At 37.8% G+C, this 17,906-nt stretch overlaps 1 protein-coding gene across 2 annotated transcripts in view; it reads left to right on the forward strand.

The window, feature by feature from the left end:
- The window catches only part of CDK19 (cyclin dependent kinase 19), a 131,932-nt gene that overhangs the window by 67,715 nt on the left and 46,311 nt on the right, over positions 1-17,906 (forward strand). The window lies entirely within an intron of this gene.

Here is a 17,906-nt window from a genome sequence, read left to right on the forward strand (position 1 = left end):
CATTGTTTGGCTTACGTGCAAGTTACCATAAAAGCTAGTGAAAGGGTAGGGTTTTTTTATGGAGTATTTCTTTTCCATGTGGTATTTTTTTCTGACCGTGGGAAGAGAACTATGAAAGAGTTGTCATCCTGAAATTTCTCATGACCTGAAGTGGCTCTTTAAGTTGATTGCAGATTACAAGGGCAGCCGGTTGCCTTGTCTTAGTTACTCTGTTACCCTTATAGTTTCCCACTACGCCTCATACTTAAGTGAAGTGCTACCAACGGTTGCAAAAAGAAGAATACTAATATGGGTGTAATGCTTGCTTGCATTGTAACTAGAATTTTTGGCATGAGACAAACAGCATTATGGTTAATGTGCCAAATCTGTTTTAATAGTTATGCTATTGTAACATCAGTAGTAGGTATGGTAGGAAATTTGGTGTAATCTGTGTATAAAGCCACTGCTTTTATTTGGTTATGTGTCATAGTTGCCCCAGTAGGTCAAAATAGGGATGCATGTCCAGACGCTTATAATCACTAATTAAGTTTTGTGAGACATAGATTGTTCTTGATTCTTTAATAGTAAATAGGGGCTTGGATTAATTTTTGGATGTAGAGCAAATGCTTTCTTAAAATATAGGAATGAACGTAAGGCAGGCCTGGAAGAGAAGTCACAGACATCTTCTGAAATAAAATTTATTTAATTTTTTTCATAACACCTAATAACAGTGGCCAGAAGTGGGGTTTCAGGTTTTGGTATGGATAATTTTTTTTTACCTCATTCCTTGGTATTTGTTGTGAGTTTTTCTGTTAAATTCCAGATGTTAGTGTATTTGGGGGGGATATTTTTTTTTCCCCTTTGGAATAGTAGCCATGAGCAAAAGCAGGAAGCAAGTACAACCCTGATTTTCATGCTACAATTATTACCTTCCGAAGGAGACAGCTGTTGCTTTGGCAGAGTGCTGAGATGTAATTAGATACAGCTTGAGAAGGAACACCTGAAAAGTCTATATTCAACTATGTTTAAGGGAAGTGTATGTGTTCATGAAACTGTTAAATAGATATGCACTCAAATGCCATACATGGACTTGATATCTTGATAGGAAATACAAGATGGTATCTAGGATAATCATAACAAATACCCTAGAGAGTTTTCTTGCTGGTGTTGCTATTTCCAGCCTGCAGCACCAGGTGTTTTGCATGACTAGTGCTGCTACTTTATAGGTCTTATGTGTTGTTGATGTGTTACCACAAAGCTGGTGCCTAATGTCTCTGTCTTTTCTCTTGGAACTTTGGGAGGTGATGGTTGCTGTTATGAAAAAGACAGCGTTTTTTTATGGTACTGGAATGATAATGCTTGATTGATGTTGGCATAATTGAGAAGGGAGAAGAACAGAAATTTGTGAAGTCTTAATGTGTTCTTGGTATGCAAACAGATTTAAGCTAATGGATTCCAGGATACCTCAGTGAGAGCAAGGAAACCATTTAAAAATTGCTTTGGTACACTGGTGATTTAGAGGTGTATTCAGAATCTTTTGTCTCTTTAAAAATTATTGCAGCTTGCTGAAGAATTCAGGTTTTTCAAGTAGTTATTTTGTATCTGGAACACAGTAAGAAAAAACTGATGTTATTCTGGATGTGTCCTGTCTGCTCTTGAAATTAGGAGTTAATGTAATAATTTAGTAACCAATTTAAATTCTCAGTTAACCAAAATTTTATATATCTTTAATTTTTATTCATGTGCTCATACCTGTGATTTTTGCTTCTGAGAACAGTACCTCAGGCATGATTTCACTGGGATCAGCTTCTTGTTTAATAATGTAAATACCAACTCTTCAGTGTCGTCTTAAGAAGGGGAGCAGTTTGTCTGGTGTTTTTTCTTTCTGCTGGAAAAATATTTTTCTATTTTATATAAACTAATATTTTGCATCAAGACACCTTGTACTTTCCTGGTTTAGTATAACTCTGTTCTTACTATTTTTAGCATGCATTTGAATGTAGACCAAAGATGGTGACATCCATAAAAGTCACGTTATGCTTATTTAATTGCTTTTTTTTTAATCGCATTCTCCAAGAATATTTATCATAATATTAGCAAAATTCTCCTGAGCCATGGAAATGACCTTTAGAATTTATTTAACAAATGTTGCAGTGAAAAAACAGAAACACAGGAGGTTAGGTATTTGTGAGAGTATTTGCTTGGAGGTATTTGAAGAACATTGTTTAAATCTTAATTTGGTACTGTCTTAAGTCAAAGAGTTTTTAAAGAAACTAGAATACTAAGTGTGCTTTTTAAAAAACCCTGATTCTCAATGGATCTGTATTTTTAGATACCTTTAAAATTGTTATTCTTAAGTTATTTTTAAGATCAGCAGTAGCCAGCAAAAGCATGACAGAGTAATAAAACTGGTGAACAATGTGAACTTGCAGACTTGCAATGCGTGTCCTGTCCTTGGGCTGAGCTAATGGATAGTTTCTACCACAAGGAGACAGCCTCGTTCCCCTCTTCACTGCCACTAGGCATTGCCACCCGTTTTAATGGCCTGGCAGGTGACACTCACCTGACTCATAGTGAGCTCATTCAGGGACTTAAACCCACAGAAAGCATTCACTCTTCTTCTGCAGAGCTCATTTTCTGCAGGATTAGCTCCCTGAGGGTTCTCCCTGGGAGCTTGCATGCGTGCGGGAGCTGGCGCAGAAGCAGTGTGAGGCTGGAGATTGTGGCAGAAAGCTGAACAGGTTGTTCTGGCAACATCTGCCATTAGATCAGATTATTTTATTGTTAAAATGCACCTTTTTAATTCTTAGATGAAAGTGCACGTGTTTTTTAAAGATGAAATTAATTTGTGGTTCTAAATGAGTATAAGCTATGTTTACCTTTAATCTCTTCTGATCCAAGACTTATGTCAGCTTAAGCTCTTCCAACACATGTCCAAATTTAGGAAAGTACCTAAACTGAGGCAAATTATAACACCAAATACACTCAGGCTTGTACTTCTAGAAATACGAAAATAATTTACTGTGTTGTATATTTTAAGTTATTGTAATATTGGGGTTATTTTGTTTCTGGTTTTCTAATCCTGAATGTAACTTAAAGGTGCTAAGTGGCTTTTTAGGTACATTTTTTGGCTAAGCCGTGAATTTCTGGCAGTTAAAAAATATTCAGCAGTAACTTTCTTTACTGCAAGATTCAAACCAGTACAGAATATGGGACAGGAGCATTAGAGTTTTGATTTCTTTGAATAGCATTGACTCAGTTTATACACCTTGGAGTTGACAGAAGTCTATAAAAATCCATACATTGTTCTCCTATCAAGCCATTTGGAATGGCATTTTGTTGTTGGATTGCATGTTGCTGGGCAATGATAGTTTTGCCTTTTCAACGTAACAGCACTCCTGAAAGCCACACATGAGAGGAGGGAGGCTTTGCAGGCTGTGCTAGCTGCTGGGCATTTCATTCTAAACAAGAGATTACTATAGATAAATATTAGAGAAAGAACCTTTTGGTACTAAGCTTTTGTTTTTTAAAGTGCTCTGTATATGCCGTGAGCTGTCCACTTGAAGGAGTGGAGTACATTATTTGGGGGTATTATATCTTTGTCCCCTCCTCCCCCAAATGTGAATTATTTAGTTTCTACAGGAATGTTTAGCAAAGGCCTTACTTTGCAGAGATGTCTGAAAATGGAGATCTTCCATGCACTGTTCACAGTGCGTGTTAATGTTAGCAGCAGAAAGGATTTTGGCACTTTTTCTTGTGCTAATAACCATTCTGTAGTTGATGTTAGTTGCTTAAGGACAAAAGCAGGCAGAGACCATTTCCTTTAGAACTTGATAAAAGCAATTTCTATTTGTAATAGGATGTATTTTCCTGGAGGGAGGCATTATCTATGAGATGTTTTAAGTGCACAGAAACCATATTGAGGAATTCATTTAAGATTCTACTTACGTCCTTGTGCATTTCTTTAGTGTTCTGCTTCGTGTTATTAAAACTCCTGGCTGAAAAACAAATGTTGGAAATCAAACTCACCAGAGAAATGAAGATTCCTCCTCCCCCTCCACCCCTCCCTCCCCTGGATTGTGTTAAATGGTTGCTTTTAGCATTCTGAAATCGGAAACTTGCTCATTGCAGTAGCTGTATAAACTAATTTTGTAAAATGAGCCAAGTTCCTAAAGTGGTTTTATTATAATTTTAAATACTTGTTGACTACAAATTTCCCAGTTTCTCTGTTATTGCCCCTCTACAGCTTTAGAATGTCTAAATTGACTGCGTATGTTGTTTTACAAATTAAATATATTAGTTTACAGCAAAAGTCTCATAGATGGAACAACAGTGATATTAGGTGAAAAGACTCAACTTTAGACACACCTTCAGACTCACAATTTTGATTTACATACAGAGGGCAGAATTAACATGTTCCGATGGAACAAAAGGTGTCCACGAGTCTTAACATTGCAGAGTTTTCAAACAAATTCCTTTTCACTCTAATAATTGATTTGTATTATTCTGTTTAGAAAAAGATTTAGGTGTCTAAAGTATCAGTGAGACAGAGGGTAGATTCTAGATGAGGTGGTTCCCTGGGCAGGTTTGGATGTCTGACTTACTGTTGATGCAGAAGGAGGCCATGCTGCCTCTCCTTCTCTCTGCTCCACTGTGCGCCTCCTCCTCCAAGCTGGGGATTGGAAAACTAACATGAGTTAGAATCAGACTCACAAAGAGGACGTTGATCTGTATGCGAGTTCATTCCCTGATCTGGTTCAGCACGGAATTACACAAATGCTTATGTAGGGTGGATATATAGGCAGGATGGATGTATGTGTGGGAGCCAAGTGGACAAGGATGGGATATAAGGGAAGGGTAGACTTCCATTCCTATTTTGCTGGCAGCGTTAAGTATATGATCTGTAATCCTCCTCCTTAACCATTTTGATACCTGTAAATTTGTGGTGCCTAGCTTTTGGCCAGTAAGAATAAAATGAGCACCTGAAATTTCTCAACGTAAGAAATCTAAGTTTGGTGTTTTCAGTTGTGTTTTTTGAAGAATTTAATTACAGTTGTTTTGAAATAATATTTTTCCAGTGGCAGAAAGCAGAGTGAGCCTGTTTCTCAGGTCCTCCAGTTTACAGTCTGATGATGTCAGTATAAATACACCTCCTTTGGCATTTAAAGCAAATATGATCAGCGGTCACAAGGAAAGGGTGCTTTTCCTACTTCGGCTGTGGAAGAGAATGAGTGGTAATGTGGCAGACTTCTGCAACCAAGTGACTAAATCCTGAAGCAAATTCTGGATGTAGGGCCCTTTATATACACTGCAGGACAGCTCTGATGGTGGTATTCCATGAAGAAAGGAAGGTAGTCGTGGTGAAAACTTGATTGTTTTTGTCACTTAGACAGCAAATGTTTTAGAGTTTTGAAGCTGATAGGTACAACAACAGAGTGGAGATAGTAATTGAGTTTGTGGCTTATATTACTAAGAGATACTGGATAGAAGTGGAAGATGGGGAAGAAAAACAAGTAAAAGGAATCTCAGTGGGAAACTGAAGCAAAGATGGATTTTTTTTTTTCAGAAAACACAGCTAATGGAGAGAGCAAGAAGAGTCAACAAAAGTCTTCCTGCAGCTCTGTCTTTCAGCCATCTCTGTGTACATGCCCTGCAACACCGTGCATCACTTTTCCTCACTGGTAGCCAAGACTCGCTTTTCTCAGGCTTTTTGTGATGTCCCACCTCGTCATTCCAGTCAGGCCCAAATCTTACTTGAGCTGGCCTTTTCTTGACACTTCAGCTGCTGAGTGGGCTAAGCTGGTGATGCTTCCATGTCCATGTGTGGTTTTCTCAGTGTAATCCTTTCTCTCAAAATCAACCTTCTCACTCTGATTTCATGGTGGGGGGCGGGGGGCGGGGAGGACAAATCCAACTGTGGTGAAGACTTTGCCATTGGTTTCCCACCTCCAGCTTTTTTGTTACCGTCCCCATGTCCTTTAAAGTAGGAGAAGACCATGTATGCGTTCTGTAGTTTGCTTCACTATGTTGTCTGTATTAGTAGAAGCTATTTTCATTGTTAATCAGTTTGTTTTTTCCTGGAGTAGATTATGAAGTGTCCATGCACTTCTGCCACCTGCAGAATTTATGGAGTGCTAATCTGGGCATTTTTGGTGGAAGGACAAGCAGACAGCTGAGGTTTGATATAATTTTGACTCTGCATGTCTGTCTATATAGCAAATGTCTATAGACAACCTTTAGGATGATCAGACATGTGAGTTCTCAGATTCAGGCTTCTTAACAGGTTCCCTGAATATCCAGCCACTGCAGTAACAGTAAACCCAGTACCTTTCCAAGGGCCTGTGTGGTGACCGGTGCCAGCTCTGGCTGGCTATGATTGCACTCAGGGCAAGCTGTCTTCTCCGGTGCTCCAGCTCTGGTGCTCCAGCTCCACATCTCTTGTGGAGTGGTGTGTAGGGGACAATGCAGTAGCTGATCCCTCAGGGTTGTCTGGAAACCGTAGCCGTCTAGAGACTGTGGGTTTTCTCCTTTCAGAAGTGAAGCAGAAAGGGAAAGCCCAAACTGAAGGGGCCAGACAGATGACTTTTGGTGAGAATCAGCAACGTTTGTCTCCCTCAAAGGCACAGCCTATTCAGAAATGATTAAACTAATTAGTGTTTCATCCTCTAACTTTCATAATTTGTGATTTAAAAAAAATAAATATTTATTATTAATTTATTCAGAATGAGTATTTTAAATGATCCGTCATGATGTTTGTGTAGAATACCAACATTTTAGTAAATTTTCAGTAATTCAATTATATTAAATTCAATAAAGCTCCAACAGTTTTCAGATTTTTAGTTGACTGGTTGACTTTTAGTTTAGCGATTAATTAAAAAAAAAAACCAACTGTCGTTTTCTCATTGTAATCCTCCTCTAGCCAGTATGTAAATCTGCAGTCTCTTACCATGGACCTATACATGGACTGTGCTCTAGAACTTTGATGCCACATTACACAACTCACTTAACTTGTCTTTGCCTCTGTTTTCCAATCTGTTAGCTATTTATGGGTCTAATTTGTAGCTATGAAATGTGCTATGAAATTTTTGGGTGAAAGCAGTATAATGTGTGTGGTTTATGTAGTTAACTTTTTTTTTTTGTTGTTTGATACTCTTCTTCTAATGAGCTGGAAGTATTTACAAAGACTAAGAATTAAAACAAATTGCATGTTGTATGAAGGTACCAGAAAATTTCTTAAAATTTTGCTAAGTGGATACTGATTTTTTTACTTCTGCTTTCATGCCAAACCCTTTGAGAAATGAGAAAAATCTCTCAGTACATATTATTACTGGTTTAGAGTATTGAATTACTCCCTCCTCTTCCTCCCTGTGCCCTCCCAAGAAGATTTTCCAGGCCAATAAATAAAGTTCAGTAGCAGAACTGAAGTGGTTTTTAAATGTCCCACTTGCATTTTGCTAAGCAAGTGAACTGTGGGTTTGAAAGGTAGCGTGTAAAATGACAAGCGCGGGGAAACTCCCCTTTCATGAGCAATTCTAAAAAAGGATTTTTACGTGCTGATATCAAAAGTAAATTTAGACATAGGTTCATGCACCCCTCTCTTGACAAGCAGCTGCTGCGCAGGAATGCAGAACTGTTAGGTCCTGCCTTCTGCCAGTAATTTTGCACTGGCTTGAAAAGCTTCTTGGCCCTGTTCACCCATTTGGGCACACACACACCTCCTATAAATAAATAATAAGTCAACCTGTCTGCCAGTTTCTTTAAACTTTTTTAAAATACTGTAATTGTAATCACCACCATTCTGTGTCATTGTGTGTGTGTGCACACGTGAGAAGGGTGCACAAATGTGTATGGACACGCACTCCCGACTTGTGTTCTTCCCTAGCCGTGTATGGGTTTGGGCGTCTTAATCCTTTATTATTCCACCTGCATGATCTCTTTGGGGTGAAGGGGACTTTCCACAGTGTCATAGAACCTTATTAATGATCATGCTCAGCTTACAGATTTCCCAAAAGAAAGGAAATGCAAGCTAAGCTTAGGTGTTTCGAGGGGTTAGACTCCATGATAATTTTAGAAAGTGATTTGAATTTATTAGCTGAAAGGTTGCCACATTTTTCCTCTTTTATATCTCGTTAGAGGATAAACTTTGTTATTTACTGCTGAGGAACAACAGTATGTGAGTGCTTATATGTGTATCTAGATAGATAAATGAACCAGAAATTTTACATGCTGAATAGCAAACTGAGTTTTATCAGCATATGCTTTTCTCTTTTTTCTTTTTCTGTTTAAATATTAGGCATATATTGAGTGGCAACTACTCAAAAATGGTGCATTTCTCATTACTCAGAACTTTGCTTTTTTCCTTCAGTTGTAAAAACTAATCTTCACATGATTTAGAAAGGTATATGAAGATGTGCACAGAGTATTACCTCTGAGTACATGGAAACAGCAATTTTTCCGAGGGTGACTAATGCATACCTTTTGGTTTGTGGCAAGAGTATTAAGAAGATGTTTGTAGATTAATTTTTACTAATAAAAATAATTACAGTTGAAGAAAAATGTTTTACCTCAGGTTCTGAAACAAGCTTATGCTCATAAAACCCTGACTGGATATGATGAGTCAGAAGAAACAAAGGGACTGATTTAATGTTCTTTTGGCTGCGTTTTGCTGCTAAAGTCAAGAGATGACATATGGCTCCTGTGAGCTTCTTATCTCTTTTCCTGAGGTGGAAAAAGGGCGAGAAGGAAGCAAAAGTATTGAAGTAGCTCTAGAATTTATTTGGTTTTTTTTCCTGATACAGAAGAAACAGAAGGAAAATGTCATCTTTCCTAATAGTCCTAATTCAGATACCATCTGCTGTATGAAGGCTTCCAGTAAATACATGATGTATTTAGCTTACTGGTGCAGCTGACCGTTTGGAGTGAGCAAACTGGGTTTTGCATTCTAAATGAAAAAGGCGAAGTTTAGAAGAAGCTTTTAGAAGTTTTTCTTTTGTAAAAGACTTACCGCTTTTTTTTTTTTTTTTCTGTTGGAGAAAGTACCCTTGGGATAATGGGATTGACTACAAGTGCATCTATCAGATTATTTCTGTTTGGACTCATTGCCCCTTCTGAATAAGGCTACAAAGGTTGGCACCACGTTGTTGACATGTTCCTATTTACACTAATAGAAGTTAATGAAGCTTAAGAGAAGTGTGTTAAAATCAATGAAGGCAACTAATAGAACAGCATATAATTTTCAAGAAAAAAATGAAAACACTGCATTTGTTCTTCATGTTGCTTGCCATCTTGCGCGTTCTCTTGTGCGTTTCTCTTCATTTGCAAGCATACTGTAGTTATTACTGCTCTACTAAGATGTTGCACTAATGCTGTAGATTGTCTTGCATTTAAATTAAGCACCTTTGATCAGTGATCCAGGAAGCTGCAGTGACTAACAAAGGGCGTTCGTTTATTCCTCAGTTTTGTTAGGTGTGAACCTTGTCAAAGAAACTGGCTCTGCTGCAGAAAACGACTGATCAGCTGGTGTTTCACTAATGGCTTATCTCATGGAGTCTTTTGTCTTCTCCAAGCTCCATCCTTTCTGCTTTCTGGCTAATGTTTCAGAAATCATCGGCCTTACTGTAGCTGTAAGATCAAATACCACTGTTATGTCAGTTAAAGAAAATGAAGGAAATCCTTTATACAGCCTGTGAAGTGACCGACTATGTGAAGTGCTCCTCTCAGAAACTGGGCATTAGGTCATCAGATTCATCTTTAGGGAGGATTATGGTAGTCTTATCCTTGTTTTTCTGAATTTCATGTAAAAACACCTTGGAATTACATTTTCAAACCATTTTAATAAATACAGGAACAAACCTTCAGCACATCTGGACCACTGGTAAAAGTATTTGTAATATTCTTTCACCTATTAACTGTGAAGCAGCGAAGATCTCCAGACAAGAAGGGCTTGTCATAGTGCAAGTAGTCGGTCTTAAATGCATATGGTTCTCTCTATACCAAACCTCTGTACTAACAGGATTTTTTTAACTGTTCTTTCTCTTCTCTGTTGTTTTCCTGCCTTCTGGAAGCTAAAGCCCATGTGAATATATGACAGGCATTTTGACAGACCCCCGTTCCACTTTGTTCAGTGCCTCTGTGGTGTTAGAACACAACTTGCTGTTAGCTCCTGGTTTCCTTTCAGTGGCTTGTAGAAGCACTTCCCTAAGAGTTCAGTAACAGTGTGGAAATTCCTTTATTCTATTTAAGTAAGCTGATGGCATCTGAAAAATGGTTTTTATATTGGGATTATGGTTTTGCATTCTCAAACAACCCCTCCCTCCCACCCCCAAGCTCGCCCCCCTGTGTGATGCTTTGGTTCCTACTGGTATAATAAACTTTGAATATAAATTTTGGTTGGTTTTGTATTAGTTTACTTTATTTCTATTTAACCACTTCTGAGATTTTTTTGTTGAAGGGTTTTACCTAAAAAAACCCCAAACAATCAAAGTAGCAATAAAAATGAAGTAAGGTGGTACTAAGAGTTTACGCTTGCTTATTCTGCTAGCTTAAATATTGAGCCCAAATCCCAAAACTTAGCATGGTAATGTTCTGTGTAGCTGGTATTCTCAAATATAACTCATGTCTAAGAAAACAATTCTGTAGACAATATTTTGCATTCCTGAAATTCCTCTTGGAATGGGGGATTTCAGCTACTCAAGCCATTTTGTCTTACGCTGTAATTGTTGCCAAAGAGCAGGGTTTTCACAAATGTGTCTTCTGTTCTACGTTTTTCTTTAATCCATGAAACATGCTTGTACATTTTTACTTTGATTTGCCTTTCATATAGTTACTTTTGATGTAACAGTTGTGGATGATGATTATTAGAATTATGAATTAAGTGCAAACTCCAGTAGGTTACATTTTAATGAGCTGATACTGACTTCTAATGCTATGAAAATTATTTTTGTGGCTGTTGAACTGCCAGTATGATTAGCTGTTTGCCAGCTCAGCTGAAATTAAGTCTCTAAAATGGGATGTTAAAGTTGGTTTTGCTTCTTGAAATTCAGGATGTGAATTCCAGTCTCAGCCCTAAAACTGGTTGCTTGTCAAGTAAATATTAATTTGAACTTTTGATAGTTAAAACTAAGAGAATTGCAGATACATTTAGGTTTTGGGTAATGTCTGTGCTTGAAATTCTGGTTATCTGGATAGTGTAATAATTTTGCAGTAGCTTCTTACTAATTTTACTGTCAGCAAATACATATGCTGTGGCTGGCTCACTGCCACTGTTTGCTAGGACACAGGATTTACTTGGAAGCTTATTTCTCTGTGCATGTCTCCGTGCTTTGATGGGGACCTGCTATTCTTCTTTGTGCCAGCTTCTGTAGTGGAATGGGAAGGGCTTACAGTAGCAGTGAAACTTTTAGGGGACCTGCAAGTCACCTTTTCTACGTAACATAAAAATACGTGAGTGTATATTGCAAGTGCTGCGGTAAGTTTGAAAAAATGTTAAACAGATCAAGCTGTTTTCTAGTTTATCTCATTTTCAAGCTATTTCTCCTCCTGCAATGTGGAAGTTTTGATGCTTATTTTATCCCTATCTATAGGGATATATATTCCTTTATAACCTGTAGTTTACTGAAGTGCTGATCCCCACAGTTCTGCTCACTTACGACTTTTCTTTTTGCTTCACTGGAAAAATACTAGATGCTAATCTCTGTCTTTAGCTCTCTCTCTGTCTCCGGGGTGGTGTACATGGGAATGCTCAGGAAAGTCTGCATTAACTGTTGAAATAGATTAACTAAATTGTGTTAAACTTCTTTGTGGCTATTCTGAGTGGTCTGAACACTGAATTGTGCTCAACTCAGCTGTGCCAGTGCAAGGTGGTGCTGTCTCAGACCGCCGAGCCCTCTGCTGCACCAGAGGCAACGCTGGGTACCACGCAGTCAGTGATGCGAGCGTGCTTCTCCGCTGCGGCTGTCCCAGCCCGTGGTCCCGGTGCTAACTTTTGCCCTTGACAAAGGTATAGTTGTTCCTGCCGAGGTGCTAAAGTGGGCTGGAAGGCTGCGGCAGAGGAGCCTGTTCACTGCAGCCGTCTGCTGTCTGGGTGATTATCTCCAGTGGAGAGAGAGCGTGGACTGCTAGAGGCAGAAACATTTGAAACTGTACAGCTGTTTTTCTTGGTGCACATGACTTGGAACCCTTCTTCAGTATTTAGGTAGTTTTAATTTAATTTAGTTGGAAAACTTAAACTAAAGTGGCGGGTATGGCTACATGAACAAGTTATAGCAAGGCAGTCTAGGGTGTGGATTTACTCTGCATTAGTTGCTCTGTAGTAACTGCTCACCTGCATGTTTTTATCCTGCAGAAAATGCATAGTCCTTTGATATCTCACTCCTTAATGAGAGTGAGATAAAATAGCCTAATGTACTATCACTAAAACTGGACAGCTACTGCGTTAATTTCCAGGTGCCTTACATTGTTTCTGAGGATGATTTCATTAAAATGCTGGTAGCTAAAATGTCAATATAATAATGACTATATGGTTGGGTTTTTTCTGACTGGTACCCATATGTTGAGCTTGTAGAACAATTCAGCCTTTTGGGTACAGTCCTCCTTTAGTGTGTATCTAGTTTAGTCTTTAGTATGCAAGAAATGCTTCAGTCTTACAAAAAATTGTGTTCAGATTTGGGGGGTGTGTGTGAGTATCCCTTTTCACCTTATTAATATCAGATTTCAAGTTGTCAAATGAGTTGATAGCTTTTGGATTTTTAATGGTAGGGGCATTATAGCCATTAAATCTGTATTAAAGCTATTATTGCCTTTAATAAAGCTTCCCTAGACTTTCACCCTGGTCCTAAGATTGTAACGTGACTATTTTCAAAATGGATGTTGCAACTATAGCGACGAATTTCAGCTGATGTGTGGCATAGTGTATACAAAACATGGGACAGAGTAACAGGGAGTAGAAAGTGCTCTGGTATGTTCTGAAAGCTAGGGGTTTTCTCAAAGGTACTTCATTGCGCTTTTCAAAAGTCATCATCTGGCTTTGAGGAACAGGAGTTGAGTGCCTAGACTATTTGTTTGCATTTTAAGCACTTGATGTTTTGTGAGAATGTCCAAGGACTTATTGGCAACATCAACAGTGAGGTAAATCATAAACCTTCAGCACTAAAAACATAAATGTTTTTCCTAGTAAATTCAGACAAATTTGCTGTAGCAAGGACAATCACGTCTTTCTTTGAAAGTGTACTATGTGTTTGGAGTTGTTTAATTTAAAAAAAAAATTTAAAAAATCAGCACAGCTCTTCCTGCCACAGTTTAACATGCTCATGTTTTTAGCATGAATCATAGAACGTTTCTCAGGAATTGGTATCTCACACCCACTGCATGTCTATGCAGGTTGTTTTTCATTTTTAAAAAGGGCATAATTGTTGAATGGAAAAATAGTATAATTAGTTCTGAACTATTTGAGATTTTGTTTTCGGCACGTAGAGCCTTCTTCACAACTCTTCTTCTCTGTTTTCTTTCTTGACGCAAATCTTTCATTTGCTTCCAACTTCCTGCTCCTCTGCCCACGTTCCCGTATCTGTTGATCTGCCTTTTCCCACCTCTTTAACATTACTCATATAACCTTGACTCAGCTTTGACTTTCCTGAAATACTCCTCTTTCTTCATCTTCACAACCTTAATTATTGCTCCTCCCTTTGGCCTTCACAACTTTGAGCTCTGCAGTGGCTGGTACAGGTAGAACGCTACAGTTCATACCTTGACTGACACAGCGGGGAAAAGCTCACTCATTCCAGATGGAGTGACCATCCTTTATTTTAGGTTCTCATTAAAAGTACCCTACTCCTTCAAAAACTTCGTAGACTCATTAAAACCTAAAGGTCTCTAGATTCTGAAGTTGGTAACAGTTCCTGCTGTGGTGGTTCTGCCTCAGAAAGGATGTTGAGACTGGCTTTCTTAAGGCTTTTACTTCCCAAAACAGCTTTTTGTGTTTCCCCACTCAAAATTACGTGTACCAAATCTTCTTTCCCTATGCCTTCTAGCTTTTAACTTCCTTTAGTAGCTTTAAGAATGAGTAGTGTGATCATGGTCACGTATGTTTAAGCTACTACAGGCTATAGTTCTGACATGTCTTAGTTTTATTAGTTTGTAAAATTTACTAGTTTGTAAAGCGTTTGGAGATTGTTGGGAAAATTCTTTACAAAACAAAAAAGGGATTTTATCAATTTTGGGTTTGGCAGGCTCTTTTTTTTTTTTTTTTTTAAACAACAGATAACTTTTTGTCCTTACACTTTAAAAATAAAAAAACAACCAACCAAAAAAAAAGTGACTTTCCAGACATGTTTGTGTTATTTATATTATTGGAAGTATATTTGTTACTGACTACGGGGGTTTTTGGAGGTGTCAAGCTGATCCCGTATCGTGATTAATTAACTTTCAGTTGTTTTGCACAGTAAGTTTGTGAAAGTGTCTGAAAATCTTCAACCACAGACTTCAGTCCAGAATTGGCCTCAATTGGTGATTGACTGAAAAATCTTTTAATACCTGGTGCTGAAAACTGGCTGTAGGCATTCCAACTCAATAACTAATTAGCTCTTCCACATGGTATTAGATACAGTACAGCAACTTCAATTCAGTGTGTAAGAGGGGTCTTGATTCTTACTATTATAAGTGTTGTTTTATATATGTTATATATTATATCTATTTTATATATATGTAAATTATATATTATAATAAGTGTTGCAAATACTTCCAGACACATGAACAAGTTAATAATTGATAATGTGTTAGGTTAAATTTTTCTAAGATGACTTAATGATTTTTTGGTTTTGTGCTACATATGTCATTTGGAAAGAGCCTAATCTTCAAAAGCCGTTAACAATCAGACTCCCACACCTTGTCTTAAGTTGGCTACCAAAGCACCACCTGTTTATATCCTGCCAAGAACTGCTTTTTGGTTTGCATTAATGAGGACAAGAAATACTAATGCCTAGTGTATTTGCTCATGAAAGCATCTGTTAACATAATTGTCTTTTGATGCATTTTTATTAGGTAGTAAAATAAAAATTAAGATACTAGCAATATACTACAGAAACAAACTTTTAGAATCTGAAATGCCATGTTGTAGCAGTACATTACACTGAACATTGTAAAATAAATATATTTAATATACTTATTTTCCCCAAAGAATTCTTGTATACTTCTGAAGAAAAGAAATTACTTCCTCCTTGTGTAAATTGTTCTGGCCTGTTTGCCTTCATTGCTTGTTCCAATGTATTTTTTTCTTCTGTTTACATTCACAAATCAAGACAGTTTTAGGACAGAAGATTAACATTTTACTAGCTACTGTGCAGGTTTTAATAAACTGTAGTAATTTCTATGAACACTTCAAGTCATTAGATCAAATATGCTCAATACGAACACTCTTCTTTCTCTTACCTGGGTTATTTTAAATTTGAGGGCTGGAAAGCTGCCATAAATATTAAGGAAGCCTTAATGGAATAATCATGAATTTGACAAAATGTCATTGCCTCAATCTTGTGTTGACTTTGTAAACACAGTAAGTAATCAGGGCAGGTGGATAAACTCATTATTAATCTAGAGAGATTCCTCCACTGCTCTGCTACAGCTCAGTTATCATACATGTAGTCTCTAAACTGAGGAACCTCTTCATCTGAGACTTGCAGGTCAGAGTATAAGCATGTTTTCTTGATGGAGACAACTTTATTGTGAGCGCAAGCGAAAATACAAACTCAAAACCCTTTAGCTGATCTACCTGCCTGTGGGCATGCTTTTACCAGTGGTATCCTGCAGTAAATAAAAGATACCTTTATTCCTTCATGAAAAGGAGCAAGTTGCCTAGTGCTTACTGCAAGATACCACGTGATAAGAGTGTGCCCATGGCAGTTACGCGCATGTTAGCAGAGGTGCTGACAACTCACTGTTACTTAGCCTAATTAATTTGTTCACCTAGCTGCACGAATTTCTAAGGCTACTCCAAATGTGTTACTCTGCACATGAAAATGCATGCAGAAAATACTAAGAATGTAACCATGTCTGTTTAACGGATGTATATATAAACAAATCTTTAAGTGGGATCTCTCACCTCATTTATGGTGTTGAGAAGCACCAAACTTACTGCATTTGGTTATTCAAGCAAATGTATGAGGGGTCCGGGCATTTCCCACTAGGACCAAAGTGCCATGTGAGCAATTTGTGGCCAGGGTTTTTAGGTTCAAGAATAGGATGCCTGAATTCTTGTGAAATCTTTATCCTCAAACACTATCTCATTGCTAGTAACAGATTCGTAGATGGAAAGGAGGGAGCAGTGTTCACAGCTCTAAAGTGGTAGTGTTCTGAATCTTCCTTGGTTGTGTCCAGCATACTTTGCCTCGCTATCTGCAGAATCGTTATTTTGAAATTTTGGAGGTGCTGGTTTGAAATGTATGGCTGCAAAGTATTCTGCAGAAAGAAAGACTCTTCTGGATAAGGAAGTGATGTTTTTCTGAGAGAAAACCTGGAAACCGTAGAAGCAGTTATGGGTAGGGAAAAATACTTGTCATGCCCGAGACAGCAGGGTACATAAGCTGGAAGCAAAGGCTGTAAGTACTGTGTTGTCTTAGGCTGTGACTGTTGATACTAAAACACAATTTATGAATGCCCTTCTACGAAGTGAAACTGGTTTATGTTTTTTAAAAAGAAAAGTTATTGAAAATCAGTATTTGTCAAACTGTGTAAATACTATGGTATCTGAGAAACAAAACTATTTCTCTTTTCCAAGACAAGCAAATTTAACTATTGCGGACTTTACATACAGCAGCTAAGTAACTGGGATAAGTGCTTGAGACTCTTAAAAGATAATTTGTGGTTTCTGTAACTTTTTAATTGGTATATTAAATCTTAACTTTTAAATAGTTTTTCTTTCCTTGAACCAAGTTCAGGTTTTCGATCTCTGTATTCTGAGCCAGTTTTTCCCCCATTGCTCATATACCTTTCCCAGCCTCCACCAGCTATGCCTGTAGATGCAGATACTTTCCTTGGTCTCTGTCCCTTGCTTCTGCCATCTCTGTTGTTTTATGGGTCGGTCTTTGCTTGAAAGAACCTCTCTGGTTACCATTCTCCAAGTTCTCTCCCTGCTTGACACCAAACACCCGAGCCCTGTCTGTATAGTTGCTGTTTTTTCCCTGCGCAACGTGCACTGCTCTGCATTCGCTCCTGCGCCCTGTTACTGCACTGGCCTCTCTGACTTGAGTTTACCAAATCAAGAGCCATTTGTTTAGTACTTTACCCATTCTGCCCTTTGTGTACAAGAAGGGTTGCATAAATAAACTAAAATACTTGAATTGGGTTGTTGTGTAGGCAGTGTTCACTCATGTCTGGAATAGCAGTATTCTAGATCTACAACTTTCAGTTGTTTATGGTTGTTAATGAAAATACATTCTGGTTTCAAATGGTTTATGCTTGTTCCTGCCTGGCCTGTTAGAAAATTATTTTGAATTGGCGGAAAATCTGCATAAGCACATATGACCTTTAATTTATCTGCAGAATTGTCTTGATGAGAATTGTTTTGAGATGCTGATAATTCTGAATTAGTGTTGATTTTAAGTGTTAGGTCCTCAGTTTTTCAGTCAGATCTAGACCATATAGAGTTTTATTCTCAGACTGGGCTTATGCTACAGTGAAGATTGGAGCTTATACTATAGAAGGAATACCATAAAAATTTGAATGCCAGCTGAACATTAGGCTCCTTTCCATAGCATTTACTGATGAAATGAGCAGAAAGGGAATGCAGTATTCTTCTAAATTTTACGCAGGGTGCATACACTGAAAATATTTGGTATTGAGAAACACTATAAAGTCATCATTAACATAAACACATGCAGATGTGCTACTTTAATATCTCTTAATCTCATTTGTGTGGGGGAGTATCTAAAACTGGCAGG

This window comes from Gavia stellata, chromosome 2, assembly GCF_030936135.1.
Source record: "Gavia stellata isolate bGavSte3 chromosome 2, bGavSte3.hap2, whole genome shotgun sequence".
NCBI classification, from domain to species: domain Eukaryota; kingdom Metazoa; phylum Chordata; class Aves; order Gaviiformes; family Gaviidae; genus Gavia; species Gavia stellata.